The following is a 13875-nucleotide window of genomic DNA, read 5'->3' as shown; positions in this document are numbered from 1 at the left end:
TAATCTCATTTATTACTATTTCCTGTTTTGTTGCATCAGCTTAAGTGCGTTATGACCATCAAACCAAATTTTCTTACTCATTGTCAAGCAAATGGTCAATTTTTGTATCGTCTGCAAATTTCTTCAACATGCCCCTACATTTAAGTCTAAAACTAAAGGGCAATGTTTTAAGGTAAAAGGGAAACTATCATAAAGGAACTTGTGTGTAACTTTTTCACACAGAGGGTGGGGGTACTTGGAACAAGCTTCTGGAGGAAGCTGTAGTGCTGAGTTCAGTGTTGCTTATTTAATGTCCTGGTTCATTTTTTTTTACTGCTGTGTTGTATGTATTTCATTTCATGCTGCTTGTCTTCAGCTTATGTTTGGGTTATTGTTGAAGATAAGAGAGAGGAGACTGCCATCCAATTGGGATGGTCGAATTGAAGGCAAGGGTTCATTAGTGAAGGACACTAAGGTTGGGCATAGGTTTTTTTTGTGCGGTTTGAGATAGATGAAGAGAGAAGAGGTTAGAGGATTTGACCCAGAGTGACATTGTGATTTGAGGAAGTTCAGGGTGAGGTCAATTGAGGATCGGTGACTTGGGGAAACCATGAGCTCCAATTTGTGCAAGTGAGGCTGGTTCATTAAACTGGTCCCCTTCCTTTTTTTTTCTTTTTGTTACTAACCCTTTAGTCAAATTAAGAATTATAAAGATATATCTTTTAATTGTATGCAGTCTGTTATTTCGTGGCACTAATTTCTAACAAGGTAGTGGTACTAATTTCTAAGAAACAGCATCCACACAAACAGCAGGCTTGCTCCTCAGTCTCACATGTTTGGCAGTGCCAGAGATCATCTTCCCTAGACTTACGCAGCTGAGGAAACCAAAGTGTTTCATTTAGAAGGCATTTGGACAGATACATGGATAGGAAGGTTTGGAGGGATGTGGGTCAAGACCCTATGACTCGAAATGGGACTAATTCAGTTGACATGGACAAAGTGTCTGTTTCCAAGCTGTATAGTTCTGTGACACATGAATATACACATGTGTCAGCATATATGTATAGGTCTCCATGATGTTTCTGGTCAAATGGTAACATCCAAGATTTATAATTTGTGAGCCCTCTCCTCCCATATCTGTGAGGCCAGTGTTCTATACTGGGTGTCAGATGTGGGATATCCAGGAGACCCTCAGCCTCCCGGATGGCCACGTCTGCACCAGGTGTGTCGAGCTGCAGCTCTTGAGAGAACTGGAGTTGCAGCTCGATGTCCTTTGCCTGGTCAGGGTAAGAGTGGAGGAGATAGATAGGAGCTATAGGCAAGTAGTCACACCAGGGCAGGAGAGAGATAAGTGGGTAACAGTCAGGAGAGGGAAGGACAAGAGTCAGATACTAGAGAGTACCCCTGGGGTTGTTCCCCTTAAGAATAAGTACTCCTGTTTGAGTACTGCTGGAGAACAACCTACCTGGGGTAAGCAACAGTGGCCACATCTCTGGCACAGAATCTGGCCCTGTGACTCAGAAGGGTAGGGAAAGGAAAAGGATGGCAGCAGTGATAGGGGACTCTATAGTTAAGGGGTCAGACAGGCTATAGGAAAGAAATACGGATGATAGTTTGCCTCCCGAGTGCTAAGGTCCGGGATGTTTCTGATCGCGTCTACGATATTGTGAAGTGGGAAGATAAACAGCCAGATGTTGTGGTACATATTGGTACCAACAACATAGATAGGAAAAGGGAGGAGGTCCTGAAAACAGACTACAGGGAGTTAGAAAAGAAGCTGAGAAGTAGAACCACATAGTAGTAATCTTGGGATTACTGCCTGAGCCACGCAACAGTGAGTATATGAATAGAGTGAGGTGGAGGATAAATGTGTGGCTGATGGATTGGAGCAGGGGGCAGGGTTTCAGCTTTCTGGATCATTAGGACCTCTCTTGGGCTGGCATGACCTGTACAATAAGGACGGGTTGCACTTGAATCTGAGAGGGACTAATATTCTGGCAGGGAGGTTTGCTAAGGCTACTGGGGAGAGTTTAACTAGAATTGCTAGGGGGTGAGTACCGAACTGAAGAGACGGGGGAAGGGGCGGTTGGCTCACAGATAGAGAAAACTTGTAGACAGTGCGTGAGGGAGGACAGGCAGGTGATAGAGAAGGGGTGTGCTCAGACTGATGGTTTGAAGTAAGTCTATTTTAATGCAAGGAGTATCATGAAAAAAGTGGATGAGCTTAGAGCGTGGATCAGTACTTGGAGCTATGACGTTGTGGCCATTACAGAGACTTGGATGCCTCAGTGGCAGGAATGGCTACTTAGAGTGCCAGGCTTTAGGTGTTTCAAAAGAATGGGGGAGGGGGTGCAAAAGAGTTTGGGGCATGGCACTGCTGATCAGGGATAGTGTCCCAGCTGAAGAAAAGGAAGAAGTCATGGAGAGATTGTCCACTGAGTCTCTGTGGGTGGAAGTTAGAAACGGGAAGGGGTCAATAGACCACCCATTTTTTATAGACCACCCAATAGTAACAGGGGCATCGAGGAGCAGATAGGGAGACAGTTTCTGGAATGGTGCATTAGTAAAAGGGTTGTCATGATGGGAGATTTTAATTTCCCCAATATTGATTGGCATATTCCTAGAGCAAGGGGTTTAGATGGAGTGGAGCTTGTTAGGTGTGTTCAGGAAGGTTTCCTGACACAATATGTAGATAAGATTACCAGAGGAGAGGCTGTAGTTGATCTGGTATTGGGATATGAACCTGGTCAGGTGACGGGTCTCTCAGTAGGAGAGTATTTTGGAGTTAGTGATATCATTCTATTTCCTTTACCATAAGCATTGGAAAGGGATAGGAGCAGACAAATTAGGAAAACGTTTGATCAGAGTAAGGGGAAATATGAAGCTATCAGGCAGGAACTTGGAAGCATAAATTGGGGTAGATGCTCTTAGGGAAATGTATAGCAGAAATGTAGCAAATGCTCAGGGGATATTTGCGTGGAGTTCTGCATAGGTACGCTGCGATTGAGACAGGGAAAGGATGGTAGGGTATTCTAAGGCATTCTAAGGGAACCAAGGCATTCTACAAGTATATGAAGAGCAAGGGGATAAGATGTGAAAGAATAGGACCAATCAAGTGTGACAGTGGAAAAGTGTGAATGGAACTGGAGAAGGTAGCGGAGGTACTTAATGAATACTTTGCTTCAGTATTCACTACGGAAAAGGACCTTGGCAATTGTAGGGATGACTTACAGTGGACTGAAAAGCTTGAGCATATAGATATTAAGAAAGAGGATGTCCTGGAGCTTTTGGAAAGCATCAAGTTGGAAAGTCACCAGGACCAGACGTGATATACCCCAGGCTACTGTGGGAGGTAAGGGAGAAGATTGCTGAGCCTCTGGCAATGATCTTTGCATCATCAAAATGCATAGGAGAGGTTCCAAAGGATTGGAGGGTTAAAGATGTTGTTCCCTTATGAAAGGGAGTAGTGATAGCCTAGGAAATTATAGACCAGTGAGTCTTATTTCAGCGGTTGGTAAGTTGATATTCAGCATAGCTTTGTCAAAGCCAGGTCATGCCTTACAAGCCTGATTGAGTTTTTTGAGTATGTGACTAAACACATTGATGAAGGCAGAGCAGTAGATGTAGTGTATATGGATTTCAGCAAGGCATTTGATAAGGTACCCCATGCAAGGTTTATTGAGAAAGTAAGGAGGCATGGGATCCAAGGAGAGATCGCTTTGTGGATCCAGAACTGGCTTGCCCACAGAAGGTAAAGAGTGGTTGTAGATGGATCAAATTCTGCATGGAGGTCGGTGACCTGTGGTGTACCACAGGGATCTGTTCTGGGACCCCTTCTCTTCGTGATTTTTATAAATGACCTGGATGAGGAAGTGGATGGACGAGTTAGTAAGTTTGCTGATGACACAAAAGTTGGGGGTATTGTGGATAGTGTGGAGGGCTGTCAGAGGTTACAGCAGGACATCGATAGGATACAAAACTGGGCTGAGAAGTGGCATATGGAGTACAACCCAGATAAATGTGAGGTGGTTCATTTTGGTAGGCCAAATACGATGGCAGAATATAGTATTAATGGTACTGTGGAGGTTCTTGGGTCCGAGTCCATAGGACACTCTAAGCTGCTGCGCAGTTTGACTGTGTGGTTAAGAAGACATACAATGAATTGGCCTTCATCAACTGTGGGATTGAATTCAAGAGCAGAGAGTTAATGTTGCAACAATATAGGACCTTGGTCAGAACCCATTTGGAATACTATACTCAGTTCTGGTCAACTCACTACAGGAAGGATGTGGAAACTATAGAAATGGTGCAGAGGAGATTTACAAGGATGTTGCCTAGATTGGGGAGCATGCCTTATGAGAAAAGGTTGAGTGAACTTGGCCTTTCTTCTTGGCGTGAAGAAGGATGAGAGGTGACCTGATAGACGTGCATAAGATGATAAGAGGCATTGATCATGTAGATAGACAGAGGCTTTTTCCCAGGGCTGAAATGGCTAACATGAGGGGGCACAGTTTCAAGGTGCTTGGAAGTAGATACGGAGGAGATGTCAGGGGTAAGTTTTTTACACAGAGAGTGGTGAGTACGTGGAATGGGCTGCTGGCGACACTGCGGAAGGCGGATACAATAGCGTCTACATGGAACTTAGAAAAATACAGGGCTATGGCTAACCCTAGGTCATTTCTAAAGTAAGTACATCTTCCGCACAGCATTGTGGGCTGAAGGGCTGTAATGTGCTGTAGGTTTTCTATGTTTCTAATGTATAGTGTTGGCAGATTCTTGCACCACCACCCTTCCTCAATCACCACAAAGTATTGTTATATTCAGCCCATCTCTCACCCTCACCTCGAAGCCTCTCTTTTACTTTAGCAGCTCCAGTACGGGTTGCTGCTGTTTGCATGTGATCGGGTGTGTGCCTTCAGTCGGGGTCCCTGTGGGAGTGAAGAGTAGCAAAGCATCAGCAGAGATGCAGAGTTGAAAGGTGTATTTTGGGAAATGAAAAGTCCCCTTTTAATGTGTGATTCTGGATCCAGTGCATCCCGTAAGTTTAAAAACTTTTTGGTCAACTTTATTTTACACAATGATAAGTGGTGGTGTTTGTGGTTCACAGGCCCATTATATATTGCAACAGAAATGCATGAAATCACACTTCTAGTTGCCTGGGACCTGCTGATTTCCTTTACTAATAACCATAGTGAATTACCGAAAAGTGAGACCTACAATCCCTGAAGAGTAAAACACAAGCTACATTCAGCACAGTGACAGAGCTGTGATCTGCTAATTCACCAGTATCTCAAGAACCTGGAGAACGTATAAAAGTTCTCTACATCGCTGAAGACTTCTTAACAACTTTAAATCACATTGATTAAAAAACTTACTTCTGCCAACCTGCAGACTAGATGCTTTGCATGGGTAACTGTGGGTGTTAGTGGAGGACATATCAATAATTTATTGCAACAGAAATGAACGCTATCCAAATCCTCAGTGCCTGATGTGTGCTGGTAACAGACAAAATCAAATGTAAATATTAATGAACAATTTCTATTAAAATTAAACACCCTACTGTCCCTCATGCTTCAGCATTGATCAATGGGCTTACAAATCTTAGCCCTGAAAAGCAAGTCCACGGTTGTCTACTGTCTCCTTCCATGAAGGCAGTTCCACATCTCTTTATCTTCTCACAACCGGCTTTAATGAACCACAACAAGCTCTTTCCCATGGGGGACGTTTTGATATGCTGCCCTGGGTGAACTGAAGAAGTACTCTGGATTGGCAGGGTGCAGAGCATGATGCCTGGGAGATTATGGTGCCATTTGACGTGAGGTGAGATATTGGTATGTCGATACCACACACCAGGCCACTGCATCGAGCACAGGACAGAGGAAATAATGGAATTCAGATTGCTCCACTAGACCAGGATCTGAGCCTACTGTCCTCAAAGACAGCTCCGTGTGTAGCCAAGCATACTTGCCCAAAAGGGTGCACAACTCTGTTATGGAATATCATTGCCTTTCTCCTGTATGAGAGTGATCTTATCACATGTAGCATCTCTCGGCTCATACAGAAGAGTTATCTTTTTGTCTTTTGAGCACTGTACTCTGCTCCTGGCTTGCAATCCAGTGTCCACTGACAGCAGCAATCTCATCAGGATTGGCAGTTCATCACAAACACAAGGAATTTTGACCTGCTGATTTCCTCCATTTTTTATGTCTGTTGCTCAGAATTGGCAGCTCACTGTTCTAGGAGAAGAAATTTGCTTATGTATTCCATATGCTCAATGCTTAGCACAAAGGTATTACAGCAACAGCAACCTGGGTTCAATTTCACCAGATATCAAGTTGTTTCTGAGTTGCATGTTGAGGATTTGGAGGAAATTATTTGTTGGCTCACTACTAAATTCACAGATAACACCAACACTAGTAGGGTTATGGATAACAAACAAGGCTGTCAAAAGATACAGCAGGATATAGATAAGTGAACATTTTCAGCAGAGAAATGGCAGATATAGCTCAATCCAGACAAGTGTGGGATGTGCGAGGTCAAATAAAAGAGGAAAGTGTGTGGAAAGTAGCAGGAAGACTGCTGTACAGAGGGATATTGTGGTGCAAGGACATAGTTCTCTGAAAGTGTCAACATAAGTAGTTAAGGTAGTAAGGAGGGAATGTGGCATGCTTGCCTTCAACATTTGGACTAATTAACGGGTATAATAATTGGAAATAATATTGCAGCTGTAAAAAGCTTTGGTCAGGCCACAGATGGCGTAACGTGTACAGTTCTGACCACCACAACATCGTCAAGGGAGCAGAATTAATTTACCAGGAAGTTCCATGGATTTGAGTGCATTAGCTATAAGGAGATGTTGGTGAAACTTGGTTTGTTTACCTTGGAGCATTGGAAGCAGAGGGAGTGACGTCGTATAACATAATGAAAATTGTTAAATGTCAGAGACCTTTTCCCAAAATGGATATATCAAAAAATAGAGGGCATAGGTTAAAGTAAGAAAGTAAAATTTTAAAGGAGATTTGTGAGACATTCCTCTGTTTACTCAGAAGGTGGTAGGTTCCTGAAATGTGCTGACAGGAGAGTGGTAAAAGCTGATACATAGCATCTTCTAAGAGTCATTCAGACAGGTATATGAATAGGGAGGGAATGGAAGGATATGTGGGCTGATGGGATTAGTTATATTGACATCATGGTCGGTGCAGACATGATGGGCTGAAGAGCCTGCTCCTGTGTTTCTGTATTCAATGTTCCCCACAGAACTCAAAACTGTACCCATGTGGCCGAGATTGGACAGCAGGCTGCTGTTTCAGGCTTAAGGACATGAAATGATCATTCCTGATCTTCTTCACACTCCTGTTTCTCACCTCCCACCGCTGACTCTCCTGCAGGGCGATACTCTGCTCTGCCTTAATTCTCTGGGGACAATGAGGATTTGCAGATTCAACCGGTGGGGAGGTTGTTAAGGAAATATCTGGTAGATGTTGTGTTTCTGCTGCAGTTCTGGTGGAAACATGGTGGCATCTCTGACCATCAGTTCAAATGAGTCTCTGACCTCTGGGCAGAAGGGGTCATGGCAGGGATGGCTTCTGTACAGATAGCCTCTCTTCTGTTCCTAACAGCTTTTGTATTAATAGAAGAGGTAAAGGACAAACATAGTTTTGTTTGCCTTTGATTTCTGTGTGGGGTGATGTCAGAGGTGGGTTACCAACAATGAGATGAGGGTGAAGTTGTGTATGAGGAAGTGAGGACTGTGAATGAGTGTAAATATCTGTGTGAGTGTCTACACATACAGATGTGTGTATACAGGCCTGAATGCAAGTGTGCATGTGTAACGTGTGACTAGGACAGTCATCCCCAGAGAGACCAGTAGTACAGGGTCCAAGTTCCATGGAAGTGGTGACACAGCGAGACAGTCTGGAGAAGGAGGTGCTTGGTGTGCTCAACATCAGCGTTCTGTACATTGAGTACAGGAGATGGGATGTCATGTTCCAACTCCACTGGTTGTTGGTGAGACCACTCATATGCAGTCCTGGTCACCTAGGTATTGAAAGGATGTCATTTAAGTTGGAAAGGCTGCAAAAAGTGAATTTCAGAGTACAGTGTGTTATTGGGAATGGAGAGCTTGTCTTACAAGGAGAGACTCAATCGATTGAGACCTCTTTCCCTGGAGCATGGTGGGGGGCTGTGGTGAGCTGTGACCTTATAGAGGAAAATAAAAAATCATGAGGCTGTGCAAATAATTTGGAGGACTATAACCTTTTCACAGGGTGGGAAAGTATAAAACTAACGGGCATTGTTCTACAGAATGAAGAGAACCATTGTAATGGACCTTATGGGTAACTTTTTCGTACAGAGGTGGGGGTGTATGGAACAAGCTGCTGGACGAAGCTGTAGTGCTGAGTTCAAGGATGATGTTTAGAACGCATGCTCAGACATACATGGATAGAAACGGTTCAGAAGGATATGGGTCAAATACAGAAAATGTCCTTCACCCTATGAATCAAAACAGGACTAATTCAGTTGACGTGGACAAGAGAATATCTACAGATGCTGGAAATCCTAGCAACACACATTAAATGCCAAAGGAACTCAGTGGGCCAGGTAGCATCCATTGAAAATAGCATAGTCCACATTTGGGGCCTTGACCCTCCAGCAGAGACCTAAAAACATCAACTGTACTCTTTTCCTTTGATAATGCCTGGCCTGCTGAGTTCCTCCAGCATTTTGTGTATGTCAGTTATCATGGCTGAGTTTGGTCAAAGGTTCTGTTTCCAAGTTGTATAATTCAATGACACATGAATATACATATGCAGCAGCATTCTGTATATGTACAGATCTCCATGATGTTTCTGGTCAAATGGTGACATCCAAGATTTAACTGGTTGGGTATCTCTTGCTGAGGCAAAATCCCAGCCTTCTACACTCATACTCTGCAACATACAGGGTTGGCAGATTCTTGCACGAACACCCTTCCTTAGTAACCACAAAATAGTGTTATGTTAACTTAGTCCACCCATCTCTGACACTCGGCTCTACGCCTCTGTTTCACTCTAGCAGTCCCAGTACGGGTCGCTGCTGTTTGCATGCAACCGGGTGTGTGCCTTCAGTCGGGGTCCCTGTGGGAGTGAAGAGCAGCAAAGCATCAGCAGCCATGCAGAGTTGAAAGGTATATTTTGGGAAACAAGAAGTCCCCGTTAATGGGTGATTCTGGATCCAGTGCGTCAAAGATGCATGGAATCAGGTGCCTAGGCCTGCTAACTTCCATTTCTAATAACCAGAGTGAATTACTGTAAAGTGAAACCTAAAATCCCTGAATAGTAAAACAACATGCTACAGTCAGCACAGTGACAGAGCTGTGGTGTGCTATCTCGGGAACTGGGAGAATGAAATTCATGTGTGAAATTTCACTACATACCTGAGGACAGGTTAACAAGAAGAACAAAACTTTAAAGAGCATCAATTAAAAAACTAACTTCTGCCAACCTGCAGACTAGATGTTTTGCATGGGTAACTGATGGTGTTCGTGGAAGACATGTCAATCATTTAGTGCAGCAGAAATGAAGGAAATCCAAATCATCAGTGCCTGGGATGTGCTGATTTCTTTTTCCGTTAAATAGAATGAATTCCAGGAAACTGAATCCTACAATCCCCAAACAGTGAAAGCATGCTGTATTTACCAGGTGTCATTGCCATAGAATGCATCATTACAAACTGGAAGATGTAAATGATTTATAAGGTTTCACGTTGTTATTGTGGACTTCCCAACAGTAATAAAATTCAAAGTTCACAGATCCAGTCAGATCAAGCACTTCAAAATTGCAGGAATATTCTAAAGAGCTTCATAACAATAACAGACAAATTCAAATGTAAGTAAGAAGTAACAACTTCTATTAAAATTAAACACCTTACTGTCCCTCATGCTTCAGCATTGACCAATGGGCTTACAAATCTTAGCCCTGAAGAGCAAGTCCACGGTTGTCTACTGTCTCCTTCCATGAAGGCAGTTCCACATCTCTTTATCTTCTCACAATTGGCTTTGATGAACCACAACAAGCTCTTTCCCATGAGGGACGTTTTGATATGCTGCCCTGGGTGAACTGAAGAAGTACTCTGGATTAGCAGGGTGCAGAGCATGATGCCTGGGAGATTATGGTGCCATTTGACGTGAGGTGAGATATTGGTATGTCGATACCACACACCAGGCCACTGCATCGAGGACAGGACAGAGGAAATAATGGAATTCAGATTGCTCCACTAGACCAGGATCTGAGCCTACTGTCCTCAAAGACAGCTCCGTGTGTAGCCAAGCATACTTGCCCAAAAGGGTGCACAACTCTGTTATGGAATGTCATTGCCTTTCTCCTGTATGAGAGTGATCTTATCACATGTAGCATCTCTCGGCTCATACAGAAGAGTTATCTTTTTGTCTTTTGAGCACTGTACTCTGCTCCTGGCTTGCAATCCAGTGTCCACTGACAGCAGCAATCTCATCAGGATTGGCAGTTCATCACAAACACAAGGAATTTTGACCTGCTGATTTCCTCCATTTTTTATGTCTGTTGCTCAGAATTGGCAGCTCACTGTTCTAGGAGAAGAAATTTGCTTATGTATTCCATATGCTCAATGCTTAGCACAAAGGTATTACAGCAACAGCAACCTGGGTTCAATTTCACCAGATATCAAGTTGTTTCTGAGTTGCATGTTGAGGATTTGGAGGAAATTATGTGTTGGCTCACTACTAAATTCACAGATAACACCAACACTAGTAGGGTTATGGATAACAAACAAGGCTGTCAAAAGATACAGCAGGATATAGATAAGTTCCATTTCTAACTTCCATTTCTAATAACCAGAATGAATTACTGTAAAGTGAAACCTAAAATCCCTGAATAGTAAAACAACATGCTACAGTCAGCACAGTGACAGAGCTGTGGTGTGCTATCTCGGGAACTGGGAGAATGAAATTCATGTGTGAAATTTCACTACATACCTGAGGACAGGTTAACAAGAAGAACAAAACTTTAAAGAGCATCAATTAAAAAACTAACTTCTGCCAACCTGCAGACTAGAAGTTTTGCATGGGTAACTGATGGTGTTCATGGAGGACATGTCAATCATTTAGTGCAGCAGAAATGAAGGAAATCCAAATCATCAGTGCCTGGGATGTGCTGATTTCATTTTCCGTTAAATATAATGAATTCCAGGAAACTGAATCCTACAATCCCCGAACAGTGAAAGCATGCTGTATTTACCAGGTGTCAATGCCATAGAATGCATCATTACAAACTGGAAGATGTAAATGATTTATAAGGTTTCACGTTGTTATTGTGGACTTCCCAACAGTAATAAAATTCAAAGTTCACAGATCCAGTCAGATCAAGCACTTCAAAATTGCAGGAATATTCTAAGAGCTTCATAACAATAACAGACAAATTCAAATGTAAGTAAGAAGTAACAACTTCTATTAAAATTAAACACCTTACTGTCCCTCATGCTTCAGCATTGACCAATGGGCTTACAAATCTTAGCCCTGAAGAGCAAGTCCACTGTTGTCTACTGTCTCCTTCCATGAAGGCAGTTCCACATCTCTTTATCTTCTCACAATTGGCTTTAATGAACCACAACAAGCTCTTTCCCATGAGGGACGTTTTGATACGCTGCCCTGGATGAACTGAAGAAGTACTCTGGATTAGCAGGGTGCAGAGCATGATGCCTGGGAGATTATGGTGCCATTTGACGTGAGGTGAGATATTGGTATGTCGATACCACACACCAGGCCACTGCATCGAGGACAGGACAGAGGAAATAATGGAATTCAGATTGCTCCACTAGACCAGGATCTGAGCCTACTGTCCTCAAAGACAGCTCCATGTGTAGCCAAGCATACTTGCCCAAAAGGGTGCACAACTCTGTTATGGAATGACATTGCGTTTCTCCTGTATGAGAGTGATCTTATCACATGTAGCATCTCTCGGCTCATACAGAAGAGTTATCTTTTTGTCTTTTGAGCACTGTACTCTGCTCCTGGCTTGCAATCCAGCATCCACTGACAGCAGCAATCTCATCAGGATTGGCAGTTCATCACAAACACAAGGAATTCTGACTGCTGATTTCTTCCAGCTTTTAGTGTGTGTTGCTCAGGATTGGTAGCTCACTGTTCTAGGAGAACAATCTGCCTATGTGTTGTATTTGCTTAACAGTTAGCACAAAGGTATTACAACACCAGCAACCTGGGTTCAATTTCTCCAGAAAGTAAGCTGGTTCCTAGTTGCATGCTGAGGATTTGGATGAAAATATTGTTGGCTGATTAGTAAATTCACAGATAACACCAACAAGGCTGTCAAAGGATACAGCAGGATTTAGATTTCAGCAGAGAAATGACAGGTGAAGTTAAATCCAGAAAAGTGTGAGATGTCAAAGGTCAAAAGCAAAAGGAAATTATGCAGTAAATAGCAGGAACATTCCTGAACAGATGAATCATAGGCCACCCAGTTACAAATCACATCATTGCCAGAGAACAACCTGTCCCAATCCATGCTTTTTAGATTGTTACGTATTCAGGCAACAATAAATATATGAGTTCAGCAAGGGTTTCTTATAACAAACAACACGTTTATTAAACACCGAAAACAAACCCCCCAAAAGTAAACAAACACTACCGTAACCGGAAACAGCTCTGGTGCGGCAGCTTAAAACAGTTCTTAAAGCGATATTGCAAAAACAGTTCTTTAAAGTGGTATTGCAAAAATAGTTCTTTAAAGTGGTATTGCAAAAATAGTTCTTTAAAGTGGTATTGCCAGAAGTTCAATATGCTCACGGTCCATTTAAAAAAAGGAGAGACTTTACAGGACGATTTAAATTCTCTTTCACGTCGCTTGGCTTCGATCCCCGAAGTCGAACTTACCACGAAGAATTTACGAAACAGAACGGCTTAAAGGCACTGACCTTTCCTTCCTCACTATCCTCAATCCTTTCTGGTAAACCCAGGGATTAACACAAAGATAGTCAACGAAATCCTTCCAAATAAGGATCAAACAAAAGTCGCCCCCGTTTCACCGTAGAAAGCGATTCTCCTCGATCTTTAACTTCCAAACTTCCAATCTTCTCTCTCCACTAATTTTCTCGAACTAGCAGAATCATAAAGAACCTGCTGGCAATGACCTTTTAATCTTTAGGCATTAAATAAAAACTTCATCCTTCAACTAAACTGCGTCATCACTTAAAACACGCAGTGGCATTAAGCCAACCTGGCAAATCCAGCCACAAACTGCCCCTTCTCACAGGGTGGGGTCTACCTTTTATAACCTGAAAAAAAAACCTGTCTCATGATCTCTACTGGTGGGAAAATGACGTCACCACCATCACAAGACCATCACCTCAAGTCCAGTACAGCTTCAACCCCAGTCACGTGACAAGGGCTCCACTGTCATGTGTCACGAGTACGTAACACCTCCCTCCAAAAAAACATTTTTGATCTGACAAGAACAAAAATTTTCAACAATTGCTTACAAGAAAAACAAAGGTACAAATTTTATAACATATACAATACACAGCACCATCATATAACAGCTTATAACTCACAATACAGTAGGAGTGTTACAATTGAAAAAAAAACCACTCCATAAAAAAATTACAGTGTACATTCAACATCGAGATAGACAATCAGCAACCACATTATCTTTACCTTTAATATGAGTTATCACAATATTGTACTCTTGTAACATCAAACTCCAATTTAATAATCTTCTGGTTTTTGTTTTTCATCTTACTCAGAAAAACTAACGGATTATGATCACTGTAAACAATAAGTGGTTTTTGAGTTGTACTAACATATACCTCAAAATATTCCAAAGCTAAAACAAGAGATAACTGTTCTTTCTCTATTGTCGAATAGTT

General features: G+C 42.5%; 1 protein-coding gene and 1 long non-coding RNA gene across 2 annotated transcripts in view; one reads left to right on the top strand and one right to left on the bottom strand.

Annotated features, from left to right (window-relative positions):
* LOC132406253 (cysteine dioxygenase type 1-like) overlaps positions 1-13875 on the top strand; it is a 112730-nt gene that overhangs the window by 50717 nt on the left and 48138 nt on the right. The window lies entirely within an intron of this gene.
* The window catches only part of LOC132406255 (uncharacterized), a 48644-nt gene that overhangs the window by 5059 nt on the left and 29710 nt on the right, over positions 1-13875 (bottom strand). Inside the window, exon 4 of the long non-coding RNA XR_009516113.1 lies at positions 4822-4907. This is a non-coding gene — a long non-coding RNA (uncharacterized LOC132406255). The remainder of the gene's footprint in view (positions 1-4821; positions 4908-13875) is intronic.

Source organism: Hypanus sabinus, chromosome 16, assembly GCF_030144855.1.
Source record: "Hypanus sabinus isolate sHypSab1 chromosome 16, sHypSab1.hap1, whole genome shotgun sequence".
Lineage (NCBI taxonomy): Eukaryota > Metazoa > Chordata > Chondrichthyes > Myliobatiformes > Dasyatidae > Hypanus > Hypanus sabinus.
This window is presented reverse-complemented; position numbering and strand designations above follow the sequence as displayed.